Genomic DNA, 14,837 nt, shown 5'->3' on the forward strand with positions numbered 1-14,837 from the left:
GTCCCTTGAATGGGCCTTGACCGAGTACCTATCCGCGGGGCTCCTTCGGAGGGCGCAGTCGGAGGATGTGTGCCCATGGCGTGCCTCCCCTATGAGTCGAGGTCTCAAGCCTTGGATGGAACCTCCTTCGGGACGTGGTTAACTAATGGGGAATGGTCATTTATCCCCGTCATCGGGCCGATTCTACCACAAGGGAAACACCTACCTGGTACGATCCACCAGGAGATCCCTCTTCCCCGCTCCTCGGGTGGTGATAGTATGAGTGGGAGAGAGTAAATGCGTCTGTGTGGAATGGTATGAGTGTGTGCGCGGGATTTTGTTTATAGAGAACCCTTAGTAAAGGGGATTATGTGGGGCTATATCGAACGAAATGTAAAACTAAACGAACGAATAAAAGCCTCAGTAAGTTACCCCTAAACGGAGTATGTGTGGTTAATTTGTGAGAAATTTAGTAATGAGAAGCCGTCCTGACCTCGTCCTGCACCCGTCCTAATCCTGCCCCTCTCCTACCTTCGGGGACTGACTAGCCGCAGTGAGGATGAACCTGGGAGAAGATTATGAGAACCTGGGCTCTAACATCGAGCCTGGCGCCCAACAAAGTCGACATAGTGTGTTTTCCTGACCCGGGATCTTTTCCGGTTTGATTAGGAAGCTCGCAGATTATATGTGATAGTGTCCTGCATGCCGTAAGGTGGCAGAACATTGTACATTATACTTGATACAATCGATTCGGAGTTAATTTAATTAACGATATAGGGTTTAAATATTTTACAACTTGCTCCAAGTCTTCATTGATTTCAGTTAAAAGATTCATATTGGTCGAGGATTCTTTATTCACAGACTGATGATCACGTGCTAATAAAAAAAGTTATAATAAACTCTGATAAAACCAATCCTCTTTTTATATGATTCTCCCCACTACTATCCTATAGTCATTTTCTAGACAAGTTGAAACTTGAGTTGATATGCGTCACGCTAAGACGCTGCAGAAGTTGGTGAATTTCTGGAAATGTTCGCTGGGTAGGAATTGAATTGTGGTGGGGTGGTTAAGTTGATACAGTTCAAAGTTGAAATCTTCGTCAATTTTTAGAATCATTACTAAGTTCGCAGAAAATAGCAAACTGTGATGAACTGAATTTATCACTACTAGTGAGCATACACTTAAGGCTTCAGCGAGTTTCTTGAGCAGTGACGCTGAGTTAGCAAAAACCACCAAAATGCGTAAGACTAAACTCAACGCTTCTGGCAAGCTAGTTGATCTATGCCAGTGAGTTGAGTTCTCCTGAGAGCAACCGGATAGAAACGCTTACTAATCTAAAAAAATAAGCAGCTAACTGAAGTTAAGATTCACTATGTTCGAAACAGAAACGACAGTTTACAAGAAACAGTGAAGAAGTGAAGTGAATATCTGTAAAAAGTTATTAAAGCTTGTGATGGCGCAAAAAGAACTGTTACCTCCATCGTTAAACTCATCTGATAGTGACCCTGTATGTTTACATTATTTTGTGTATATGTAGAAATAAATTTTATTATTTAAATTTATACATTTCTTCCATCGATTTTCAGCGAGAAACTGAGGCTATTCCTACCAACATCACTATTTCAGAATTGAGACCCCGAAGTAGAGATGTTTGCGGACCTTACTATGCGGAATTTGAGCGACTCATACTTCCAGCATAACATTAATACTGTTACTAACATGTAAGATTGAATACTTTCAAACCATGGATACAGATGAAAGAAAGACTAGCTGAAGCTGGATTTTATTATACCGGAAAGGATGATGAAACAGTATGCTTTGTAACGAAGTTTCCCGTTACGTATACGAGATACCGAATAAAAAGTATAAAAGCTACCGAACAGTGGATATTATTAATTCCTACGTTACCGACTCGTGAGATAGGCTCACGAGTGGATTGTAGCTAACGTCAAGGATAGACCCCGTTGACAGGCAGAGGCCCGGATGAAAGGCCGGCGCTCCAGTAAACGATGTCCAGGCTGCCATGAGAAGTAAGACAGGGCAATGCCAAACAACCCAGGCAACCTGAGATAAGGAGAAGCGGCCTCGGGGAGTCCTAAAAAGAAGAACCGCGTCTATAATTCTCCACGAAAAGGGGAGATAGAACGTCGAGTCTGGCTTGAACGCTGGCTACGCACTTCAAGCAGGCTGCGCGAAAGTCATGCGCAGACTGCCATAGCAGGCAGTCGGAACGCGACCATGGGACTGGGCTGATGTGTCCGTGCGTGCTGGTGAGCGCGTGACGCGGCACTCAACAGCCATGGGTCCGTTCGCGTACGTGAGGCGTGTGCTATAGGTCAGCCTGCACGTACGTCACGACTAGATACCGGCCAATGCATAGTGGGTTGTGCAGGGGCGTAGTTAGCCCGTTGGAATGTGTCCCGGTGCCCTCCGTAATCCCATAGGCTTGCGGTATGGCTGGACGGGCCGTGAACATTGCCTCCGTGGTGGTCCGCTCCTGACAAATTCTATGTTTTGCAATGATACCGCATGTTGCCGCACTCCTCACCACCACCTGTGTGTGGGTGGTGAAGGATAGATATATGCCATTCAGCAGATAGGTCTGCGAGGCTCGGACTTCCGTAAGGAACCCTCCCCTCTCTCCCCGACCTAGCATACTGAGCGACCCTGGCTACCGCTACCGTCCAAATGCATGGCCGCAGGGCTGTATAAGATGCATAGAGAATGGGGTGGAAAGACTCCAATGATAACGTAGGGTTGTTGGCCACCCAACTGACCAACTGGCGCTATGATACCGATAAATAAGGACGGGCGAATGTAATGAGAAAACCCGTAGTGTGAGTGGCCCCTCACACTGATGGGAATAACGTTACAGCTTCCACTATAATGGCGGTTTGAAAGATTGGAAACCAGACAACGATTCATGGGAAGAGCATGCAACATAGTTTCCTAAATGTGCGTATGTTTTCATGGTAAAGGGACAGGTATTTGTAAACAAAATTACTCAACGAAATTATACTGTATATTGTTAAACAAGTTTTAAATATACGACAGTTTTATTAATAGTAAATGTGTTCTCTCTCTCTTGCGTTATAGCTGGGACGCCTGAGCGAGGGAACTCAGTCAGCGCTCTCTGTTGACTCCTTTCCCCCGCTTTGACACGTCGTCGAAAACGGTGCTCCGTCAGACGGGGACGAGCACCCGTGCCAAGGTGAAAGGGGCACAGCGAGCGTTCAGCCGATTGCTTCTCTCTCTCTCTTACCGTGGTAAGCGCGATCCAAGACGGACGGACTAGCGGTGTGATGTGCCCCTCTTAGACGTGGGCGAGCGAGTGGGATAAAACGCCACGCGCTACCTCCGTCTATGACGCGTTCGTCTGTCGTCGACGAGACGCCCACCCCCCCCCCCACCCCCGCCGAGTCCGTCCCTGAACACGCTATTGGGTCTGGAGAAGGGGAGAAACCACACCCACATGGTAAAAACGCATACCCTATAGGTAGGAGCGCATGCTCCGTAGGTAAAAATAGCATGTCCGGTCGGTAAAGAAGAACACGACCGGAAGGAGGGGGCCCCGCCCATTCCCCCACCATTTTCCCCTACCCACCCCCCTCTCCCCTCACCCCTCCCCCACAACCCCTCGCCAACAATTGGCCTAGAACCGGCCTAGAACCACTACTTCTGCGCATCTGGAATTTGGTCCATACCTCTACAGCATGATTGTATCAGTGCTGGTAACTCGTGGGAAATCCCTCTCCCCACCACGTCGACCAAGTGGCACGCACACATGCATCCGTCATCCGTGAGAGATCTTTGCACCCCTAGCGGAGAAAACTGAACTATTAGATGCTCACTTGCACTCCTAGCGGAGAAAAGCGAACTACTAGCTACCCACACTGCCATTTGGCATATCTGCGATTCGGCTACATTCGCTGGACGCCGATTCACTTCGGGTGCAAGCGAGAGCGGTATAGTTTCATCGGTCCTCTCTTTCTAATTCTTATTTCATACTTCTCGGCTACTCGGATTCTCTATGCTCTTTCGACTGACCGTAAGGCTATCAGCTTCTTTCAACAAGTTTCGGTAGGATTCGGGAGCGAAAAGGAGCGCGACGTTGATTCTCGGACCTCTCAGTCTATATAAAATGCTGCGTTTACCCAACAATTCGAAGCAAATGGAAATCCTTTTCCTAAATAACTTCTTAATTGTTATAAAATGTTTATATGTAGCCATTAAATTATTAGATTTGGTAATAAATACAAAAATGCGTTCTTATAATAACAAATAATGAGTTGAGGTAAAATAAACTCAATGTTATTGTATTAATCTGGTAACAAATGCATTTTTATATTTATTATTGAGTCTAATAAGTTAATGGTTATTAAAAAAAAATTCGTTGTAAAGAAAAAAAAATGAAAAAATATTAACCTCTGCCAAGCAGTGATGGGAACTTGTGGGAATTCGGTATCCCCACCACGCCGCCACTAGCTAGCACGCACACAGTGCCAGCGGTACATCGGTGAGCCAACCCCACTACTGTCGCCGCTCGCTGGTCACGCACACAGCTACATCGTTACGTGCGGTCTCGGCTTTCGCCGTTGAAGTTCGGTTAGCTCCGTTGAGGTATGAGTACGAGAGGGATGAATATAATTTTTTCTCGGACCTCTCTTTCGCTCTCTATTTCTCCCAAGTTTAGCCAACGAGCCGCGCCAAACTCCTTTTCCACAGTATCGGCCGGTTCGATGCAATGGGAAAATAAATTTACTTTTTGACAATTATAATTCATGAAAATTTTTAAATGTTATTACAATTTGATAAATATTTTGAAAATGGTAAAAAATTATTGTGGAAAAAAAAATAAAAGTAACAAATAAATAATATTGTCCGTGACAGTAATTGAAAGAAAAAATCCTTGTTATATTGCACAAAATTATCACTGAAGTGTGACATTTAAAATTCATTAAACAAACAAAAATTATACGAAAATACATTAAAGATTGATTAGTATGAAAAAATGGTTAAAAATTAGGTAAAAACTCGTACATTCTCTTGCAATATCACTGCATCGATAGCAATTCGGATTTGTAAATATGACCAAATTCATTAATATATACTATGAAATGCAAAAATCTGACCTAATTTCTATGATGAGAGCCTAATAACAGAAAATGTGAGGCTGCTCGGAAATTTCTTCGGTTATTTTCCAATATGGAACACCTAAGCGAACTGAAATATCCTAAACTATATGCAAAAATAATAATAGGAAATAAAATTAGGACTTAATATATCAAAATGTGAAATAATGTCAAGACATAGCACAAACCCACTATTTTCAAATTTTTTTTATGCAAAATTTGAGTCTAGAAGGTACTTCTGCCTTGAAACTTTTGCAAATTCATATAATATTGTTAATAACTAAATAATTATTGCTCCAGAATTTACTTAAAATAAAAGTTTATTGAAATTGAGTTTTACGCTATGATATTGATAAATCTGACTTTATCTCTGCATTGAGAGGCAAATAACTCAATTTCTTATGCTTCTCGGATGTTTCTTCGGCTATAATCTGGTATAATATGTCCGAATGAACACAAATAGATGCTATTAATTATCAACAAATTATGTGGGAATCAAAATTGGGGATTCTAAGCTATGCTACAAAATAATGACCAGAAATGGCTAAAATTGTCCAATTTCAAATTGATTTTCTACAAAATTGGAGTATCGTAGGCGCTTTCGGTTTGAATTTTTTGCAATTTCAGTTATGTCCGAAGAATCATCCGAGAAATACGAGAAATTTAATTATTTGCATCTGAATATTTGCATAAAGCCAGATTTTTCAATATCATAGGGCAAAACTCAATTTCAATAAACTCACCATTTTAGAGCTTTCAGAATGTCGGGCAACATCAGCTTTAGAAGAAGAGCGACTACCGCTAACCAACACACTTTTATATGTCATCCGTGTAAAGTGATGTAGCGTTTACCCAAAAACTCTAAGCAAATCAAAATCTTTTTCCTCATTTAGATTTTAATTTTTACAAAATGCTAGTATATAGCCATTAATTAATTACATTTGGTAATAAATACATATAAAATGCATTCTTATTATATCAAATAATAAGTTGAGGTACAATAAACTCACTGTTTTTATATTATTCTGCTAACAAATACATTTTTTGTGTTTATTATAGAGTCCAATAAGTTAATGGTTATTAAAAAAAAAATCCTTGTAATGAAAAAAAATGAAAAAATTTTAAGCTTCGTCAAGACTCGAACCCGAACCTGCCGCGTGACAAATGGCTGCCTTACCATCTGCGCTACAGTGCTTACTTGGTGTACCAAAAGCAAAAGAGCCTTTTAAAGACTGGCTACAATTCTTTCATTAACTTGTCATAAACGATTAAGAAATAGCTGCAATAATAAATACACTTATTTACACAGCATTATTACACTAAATTTATTATGTTTTTAATTTGAAGCATACATTTTGCATGAAGATATGATAGTTTAACGGTAACCATGCAGTACACTAAATACAAAGCTATTCATATGCTACATTGTCGTAAATTAATTAAGTAATATTACAATATATGTTACGTGTACTCGAAAAATTTACGACAATGTAGCATATGAATAACTTTGTATTTAATGTACTGCATGGTTACCGTTAAACTATCATATCTTCATGCAAAATGTATGCTTCAAATTAAAAACATAATAAATTTAGTGTAATAATGCTGTGTAAATAAGTGTATTTATTATTGCAGCTATTTCTTAATCGTTTATGACAAGTTAATGAAAGAATTGTAGCCAGTCTTTAAAAGGCTCTTTTGCTTTTGGTACACCAAGTGAGCACTGCAGCGCAGATGGTAAGGCAGCCGTTTGTCACGCGGAAGGCTCGGGTTCGAGTCTTGACGAAGCTTAAAATTTTTTCATTTTTTTTCATTACAAGGATTTTTTTTTAATAACCATTAACTTATTGGACTCTATAATAAACACAAAAAATGTATTTGTTAGCAGATTAATATAAAAACATTGAGTTTATAGTACTTCAACTTATTATTTGATATAATAAGAATGCATTTTATATGTATTTATTACCAAATGTAATTAATTAATGGCTATATACAAGCATTTTGTAAAAATTAAAATCTAAATGAGGAAAAAGATTTTGATTTGCTTAGAGTTTTTGGGTAAACGCTACATCACTTTACACGAATGACATATAAAAGTGTGTTGGTTAGCGGTAGTCGCTCTTCTTCTAAAGCTGATGTTGCCCGAAATTCTGAAAGCTCTAAAATGGTGAGTTTATTGAAATTGAGTTTTGCCCTATGATATTGAAAAATCTGGCTTTATGCAAATATTCAGATGCAAATAATTAAATTTCTCGTATTTCTCGGATGATTTTTCGGACATAACTGAAATTGCAAAAAATTCAAACCGAAAGCGCCTACGATACTCCAATTTTGTAGAAAATCAATTTGAAATTGGACAATTTTAGCCATTTCTGGTCATTATTTTGTAGCATAGCTTAGAATCCCCAATTTTGATTCCCACATAATTTGTTGATAATTAATAGCATCTATTTGTGTTCATTCGGACATATTATACCAGATTATAGCCGAAGAAACATCCGAGAAGCATAAGAAATTGAGTTATTTGCCTCTCAATGCAGAGATAAAGTCAGATTTATCAATATCATAGCGTAAAACTCAATTGCAATAAACTTTTATTTTAAGTAAATTCTGGAGCAATAATTATTTAGTTATTAACAATTATATATGAATTTGCAAAAGTTTTAAGGCAGAAGTACCTTCTAGACTCAAATTTTGCATAAAAAAAATTTGAAAATAGTGGGTTTGAGCTATTTCTTGACATTATTTCACATTTTGATATATTAAGTCCTAATTTTATTTCCTATTATTATTTTTTGCATATAGTTTAGGATATTTCAGTTCGCTTAGGTGTTCCATATTGGAAAATAACCGAAGAAATTTCCGAGCAGCCTCACATTTTCTGTTATTAGGCTCTCATCATAGAAATTAGGTCAGATTTTTGCATTTCATAGTATATATTAATGAATTTGGTCATATTTACAAATCCGAATTGCTATCGATGCAGTGATATTGCAAGAGAATGTACGAGTTTTTACCTAATTTTTAACCATTTTTTCATACTAATCAATCTTTAATGTATTTTCGTATAATTTTTGTTTGTTTAATGAATTTTAAATGTCACACTTCAGTGATAATTTTGTGCAATATAACAAGGATTTTTTCTTTCAATTACTGTCACGGACAATATTATTTATTTGTTACTTTTATTTTTTTTTCCACAATAATTTTTTACCATTTTCAAAATATTTATCAAATTGTAATAACATTTAAAAATTTTCATGAATTATAATTGTCAAAAAGTAAATTTATTTTCCCATTGCATCGAACCGGCCGATACTGTGGAAAAGGAGTTTGGCGCGGCCCGTTGGCTAAACTTGGGAGAAATAGAGAGCGAAAGAGAGGTCCGAGAAAAAATTATATTCATCCCTCTCGTACTCATACCTCAACGGAGCTAACCGAACTTCAACGGCGAAAGCCGAGACACGCACGTAACGATGTAGCTGTGTGCGTGACCAGCGAGCGGCGACAGTAGTGGGGTTGTCTCACCGATGTACCGCTGGCACTGTGTGCGTGCTAGCTAGTGGCGGCGTGGTGGGGATACCGAATTCCCACAAGTTCCCATCACTGCTGCCAAGAATCGAACCCGAGTCCGCCGCGTGACAAACGGCAACCTTACCGCCTGCGCTACTGCGCTCACTTGATGTACCAAGAGCAAAACAGCCTTTTAAAGACTGACCACAATTCTTTCACTAACTCGTCATGAACGATCAAGAGTTAGCTGCAATAATAAATACATTTATCTCTACAGCATTATTGCACTAAATTTATTATGTTTTTAATTTGAAGCATACATTTTACATGAAGATACGATACTTTAAGGGTGTTCATGCAATACTCTAAATACAAAACTATTCATATGCTCGTTTATCATAGTTATTCGACTACATATAACAAATATTATAATATTACTTAATTAATTTATGATAGTTGAGCATATGAATAGTTTTGTATATAGAGTACTGATTGGTTACCCTTAAATTATCATATCTTTATGCAAAATGTATGCTTCAAATTAAAAACCATAAATTTAGTACAATAATGCTATGTAGATAAATGTATTTATTATTACAGCTAATTCTTGATCATTTATGACGAATTAATAAAAGAATTGTAGTCAGTCTTTAAAAAGGCTGTTTTGCTCTTGGTAAATCATGTGAGCCCTGTAGCGCAGGCGGTAAGGTTGCCGTTTGTCATGCGGTGTGCTCGGGTTAGAGTCTTGGTGAAGTTTAAAATTTTTTCATTTTTTTTGTCATTACAAAGAATTTTTTTTTTTAATAACCATTAACTTATTGGACTCAATATAATAAATAAAAAAATGAATTTGTTAACAGATTAAAATAAAAACATTGAGTTTATTTTACCTCAACTCATTTGTTATAATAAAACGCATTTGTTGTATTTATTACCAAATCTAATTAATTAATGGCTACATTTGACCATTTTATCAAAATTAAAAATCAATTTAGGAAAAGCATTTTTATTTTATTTATTCACTTATACCATAAGTACATCAGCTGTCAGATAGATCAAAGCTGTCACTACTCATTATTTCTTTATTACACTTTATTTTTCCCTATACTAACATTTGTGTTCCTTCACGACGTTCACGGTGACAGGCTGTGAATATAATATATATAATTTTTGATGTATTAAGTTCTGCATTTAAGATGGCTACTGACGTATTTCCGCTGGCAGTATACTTTGTGCAGTCTGCATTCCTTGTATCAAAATTCACTTACTATAGAGCGTAGTACTATTCAAGATGGCGGACTTGGCAACCTTGGCTAGGAGTGCAAGTGGGCACCTAATAGTTCAGTTTTCTCTGCTAGGGGTGCAAAGATCTCTCACAGATGACGGATGCATGTGTGCGTGCCAGCTTGGTCGACGTGGTGGGGAGAGGGATTTCCCAGGAGTTACCAGCACTCGTTTGTATGCTTCTTTGCTGATATCGCTGTCGGTCAGTCTGTTGCGAAACGACTGGCGCGGTGGTAAAGCAGTCTCTTCCAATCGACCCGAACTATTTATATAGTCGTAAGGAAAAATACCTTTCCTCGTAAGCAACTTAAACTGCTCGACGTTCAAGTCGGAAAATTGTAACCTCAAATTTGTCAGCTGAGATTCCGCCAAGTACGAGCTCAATTTGTCCAAACTGGAGGCCATAAATTTGAACGAATCGATAAATCTCAGCCGTATATTATAATTTCGCAAATATTTGGTAAATGAAATGTATTTTTCTTTATTTACAGGCTGCAGATATACCGATCCCTCATACAAATTAACAAGCGTCTCGAAAATAAAATGCGAATCATAGCCGGATAAATTGTGGAAAATCACTGGAATTACATGCGAATCTTTAAAATTTAAATTACAATTATTGTGAGCCGGTCCTCTGTATCTGCCGGTTAGATGATCGTGATCGTGAATTCGAAGTTGATTTGGAAGAAACGGCTTTTTGCATATATGACAATTGGTCTCATTAAGTGACACGATTGTTCGGTAAGACTAAGATTATGGATGGGCACGATAGCCCCCAGTTTCACGCTCGCGATACGCGTAATGACCTCGAGCTCACGTACGAAATATTCGATGCAGTCAGCACTCCGATGAGCATCGTATCTCGAGAGTGACGCATCGCGAGCAATTTTTAAATAATAGCCTACACTAATAAGTTCATGTTTCTGATCAAGAGACACGGTAGTGTCTCGACGGCAAGTACATAAAAGTAGGTATAAACGTGTCTATACCGCCGTCGAGGCACTACTGTATCTTATACAGCAAGTTTGGCCGTCTCAATTTTTATGTCGATTTTTCTCTTTAAATGATACACTGTCATAATTTCAGTAAAGCTTTTCTTGAAATGGTTTGGAACAAGCTTTTATTTGAGCCCATGAACATCAAAATTGGTTCACGCAATCCAGAGATCTCATACCCTGTTATCTATATATATATATATATATATATACAAATGGGGGAAAAGAAGAGTTAGTTAACGGAGTTGAGAGATGAACTAAATTTATTAGAACAATGTATGAAGTTAAGAAGAAAGATTGTCAAATAGGACAAAGAAGAGGAGAAACAAGATACCGAAGGGTCTAGTATTTCGGTGGGGTTTTTTCAAGATTCGCAAGAGGAAGATGGCGACCATCCATTTTTAGAGGGTGATGACAGTCAGAATGAGGAGGACTCAATACCAATAAGGTTCTACCCTTTTTCCTCTTTATGGATAGAGCTGTAATGAGTGTGCTGTCGATTCCTTTTTACTTTTGGGATAGTGCTAAGACGAGTGCTTAGTCAGTCCTAGAGTTCCCTTTTTTGATTTTCTTGTCTTTTACGACAGGTTTAATGGATAACAAGGAAAATGAACATCCTTTAAATCTGATTCTGTCGCCGATGGAGGAATTCGATATCTTGGATAAAGATATCTTAAGATTTTAGGGGAAGATCCTACATATTTTAAGGCTCAAAAAGTGAACCTGCATCCTTCAATTGAGAAGCTTTGGAAATACTTTTTACAGAATGGGATTCCTATAGAAGAAAAAAAGGATTTATTTGAAAAGTATGAGAGGATGATTGGTTTTGAAGCGCCCAAACTCAATATTGAGATTAAATCTGCTTTAGATGAATTTGCCGTTAAAAAAGATAATTATTACTGTAATCAACAGAATTCTGTGGGGTCGGCCTTGGCTGCTCTAGGTTCAGCCTTTTCTATGCTTCTTGACATAGATGAAAAAGACATTAATCGTGTAAGTCTATTGGAAAGGCTAGGGCACACGGGTAAACTATTAACCAACCTTCATTTTGAATTGGGAAAAGCGAGAAAAGCTTATATTTTACCTGGCCTTGATAAGAGGATGAGATCTGTCTTGAACGAAGGCTCTCCTGATGAGTGGCTTTTTGGCAAGAATCTATCCGACCGAATGAAGGATATTAAGTCCGCAAGAAAATTAAGTGAGGAGATCAAGTCTAGTCAGAAGAAACACTCTTCATTGGCAGGAGGACCTTCTTTAAACTCAAAGCACCAGCCTGCGAGGAAATACTCCCACTCATAAGAAGGATGGAAAGGGGGTTCATCGACAAGATATGAATCAACCAACAAGAAGAGACAGAACAGTTACCAAAAATCGCAGAAAAAGAAAGCCAAGGATCATTAGTCGTAAGTCATAGGGCTGGTAGACTAAGATTTTTTCATAAAAAATGGGTTGAAAACTCTGCAGATAGTTTTGTTCTCAAGACCATTATGGGTTATAAAATCATTCTTGATAGGAAGTTAGATTTTCATCATTCAGGTTCATATTTAACAGGTTCTAGTATCATGGACAGTGATATTAAGAAAGCAATAGGGAGTTTGTTGTGTGGAGGTGTTATTAAAGAATGCCTTACAGTAGAGGGCCAATTTTTATTCTCTTATTTCACGATTCCAAAGTAAAAGTGCAAACCAAGATTTATCGTTAATTTAAAGAGATTGAACAATTATACAGAACCTGATCATTTCAAGATGGAAGACATCAGAACTGCTCAGAAATTATTGAGGAAAGGTTATTATATGGCTTCTTTAGACTTTGAAGAAGCGTATTTTGCTATACCAATTCATAAGGAGTCTAGAAAGGTGTTAAGATTCTATTTTGATCAGAAGATTTACGAATTCACGTGTCTGCTTTTTGGACTCTATTCCAGTCCTTTTGTATTCACGAAGGTTATGAAACCGATAATGTCTCATTTAAGATCTTTGGGTTTCATGTTGGTGATTTATCTAGATGATATTCTTCTTTTGGGTAAAGATTTTAGTGATTGTCAGAAAAACGTGAAAGCGACTATAGAATTAGTAACCGGGTTGGTGTTCTTAATTAATTTTAATAAGAGCGTTTTAATACAAGCAAAAAGATGTAGATTTTTAGGTTATATTCTAGATTCGAATGAGTTAGAGATATCATTACTAACAGAAAAATGCTCGTACATAAAAGAGATGGTAGAGAGTTTTCTGAATAAAGACAGAGTCTTCATAAGAGAGTTTGCGAAACTAAAAAGTATTTGGTGGCGGCAAGCCTAGCTTTGAAATATGCATGGCTGCATATAAAACCTTTGCAAAGACATAAATACTTATTTCTTGGAAAATGCATGTGATTATGACCAGAGTTTGTTAATGACAGTTAAAATAAAGGATCATCTTTCTTGGTGGAGTACTAACATTTTGTGGGCCACTTGCCCTATCAGAACTGATTCTTTTAACTGTGTAGTATTTACTGACGCTTTAAGAAAAGGATAGGGAGCTGTCATGGATAATAAATATATACAAGGATTGTGGTCTGAAGAAGAATTAAAATTTCACATAAATTATTTGGAACTATCGATAGTTTATTATGTTTTGTTAGACCTTACTCCTATTCTGAAAAATAAAAATGTTCTCCTTAGAGTGGATAATATAACAGCAGTGAGTTATATAAAAAAAATGAGAGGAGTAAAATACAAGAATCTTGTAACAGGGATTTTTCAAGGATCCCCAGTTACAAGTGGGTGAGTCTCTAGTCTACACGGCCATTTACCAGACCTAGGCGTCCCCTTCCACACCCAACAACTTAACCGATTTTAGACTATGTTATGTCCTACCATTAAGGTTTAATATTGTATAGAGTCAGCACCTTTGTGCCATAATAAGTTGTCAATTAGGATAGTCGAATGTATGAAGTATGAATGATAGAGATCTGAGGAGTGGGGAAAGCGGAGAAATGGTTAGGAGAAGGGAATACCGACGGAGCAGTCATCCGATTAGTCCGAGAGAGAGAAATGTCGAAGTTGAGAGGAGAGAAAGCGAGAAAGATCCGATGTCTCAACCGTTCTCACGATTCAACGCAAAAATCCCTAGCATAAAGGTTAAGCTCATGCCCAACAACTCTTGCAAGAAAAATTATGCTCAAGTTTTACCCATTGCGGTAAACCTAAGGTCGGCGTTTGGACAATAAGTCAAGCGATCACCAAACGGCCAATAGGGCCTAATTATTGGTTAAGAGCGTGGAAAGGGAGTGGGAAAAAAGGAGAAGAGTGAGGCAGATCGAAAAGTAGAAAAGAAGAGAGACTCTTGTACGAACCTCCGGATGAGATGGATCTGAGACAGCTCGAGAGAACGGGAAGGCCGAGGATAGGAGCCAGAACTCTAGTTCGATAGAGAAGGAAGAACGAGACCGACACAGAGTAGGGGATGGACTTCAAGGAGACTGCTCCAAACGTCGGATGAGATAATTCGTGATCGGCAGGTTAGAGTCCTTTCAAACTTCCTCTTCGGGGCTAATTAGTGGGTGTGATCGGCCTAGGAGGGGGAAGTCATTGTGGAGATCTCTATAGTGATTCTCCCCAGGCATCTCCCCACTGAATTGCATTTTTGGAGTTTAAGGGTGAATCTTATGGGCCCGGGTGGTCTGATCCCACTACGTCGAGAGTTTACTAAACGAACCGTCTGTTGGTTATGTAGAATGTTTCGCGGGCCCAAAATGCCGCTTCCTGTAAGAGCGAAGAGATATTTCGTTAAATATCCCGCTTACGTGTCGGGGCCAGATATCCGATCGGCAGGGAGCATGGGATGAGCGTTTGCGCGGCCGACCTATCGGTTCGTGGGATGCCAAGTGTTCTAGACGAGGCTCCAGCTGAGTATCTTTCCCCGCAGGGGCGTCTCTGGTGTGCGCAACTGG

This window comes from Prorops nasuta, unplaced genomic scaffold (assembly GCF_024137725.1).
Source record: "Prorops nasuta isolate Cenicafe-Biocafe unplaced genomic scaffold, Cenicafe_Pnas_1.2 PNAS00007, whole genome shotgun sequence".
Taxonomy (NCBI): Eukaryota; Metazoa; Arthropoda; class Insecta; order Hymenoptera; family Bethylidae; genus Prorops; species Prorops nasuta.